Source organism: Silene latifolia, chromosome 6 (genome assembly GCF_048544455.1).
Source record: "Silene latifolia isolate original U9 population chromosome 6, ASM4854445v1, whole genome shotgun sequence".
Lineage (NCBI taxonomy): Eukaryota > Viridiplantae > Streptophyta > Magnoliopsida > Caryophyllales > Caryophyllaceae > Silene > Silene latifolia.
In genome coordinates, this window is record NC_133531.1 from 136,271,065 (window position 1) to 136,271,792 (window position 728).

The following is a 728-nucleotide window of genomic DNA, read 5'->3' on the forward strand; positions in this document are numbered from 1 at the left end:
AGACTTGGTTTCCTAAGTTTTTAGTGCAAACAAACGAATGTAAAGTAATTTAAGACAAGTAGTTTAAGTCCATAACATAAGATAGTAAATAGCTAGGTCGGATAGAGTTACTATAAGTTAAGGAAGGGTGCACAAGGCCACCCCAAGATTACAAACCATCATAAATAAAACAAAGCGTCTTGCTTGTGACGGGCTAATCCCGTCACAAGCTGAAGACCTCTCACAAAAAGGGAGAAGGGACAAGGTGGAGCACCCCCCCATATGCTTCTCACTCACCTCTCAATGGGCATTTTGTGAGAGGAAATGGTATCCGTCACAAGCTTGTGACGGATATCGCCCGTCTTCAATGAGATTTTGTGTAAATAAAAAGAGTTTAAATGTCAAAAAGCTAGAATAACAAAGTGATGACTCGCTACAAAGTGAAGACCATTGCCAAAGCCTCCGAGTCACTATATACAAATCCTACCTGTCAACATTGTTCCCCATATGGGCGGAAATCACCATATGGTTCACCACAGATATTTTAAAACACAAGGTTAGCCTTAACAATACAAATGTTCATAAATGTCATGCTACTATGATAGCCTACATAATTATGCAAATGAATGTCTATAACAATGACACATAACAACTCATGGCTCCACCTCCAACACACCGATGTCAGGGACACGCCCACGACACCACATCACACAACTAGCTACTCGGAACACGTACGTGGTACCGGGCCC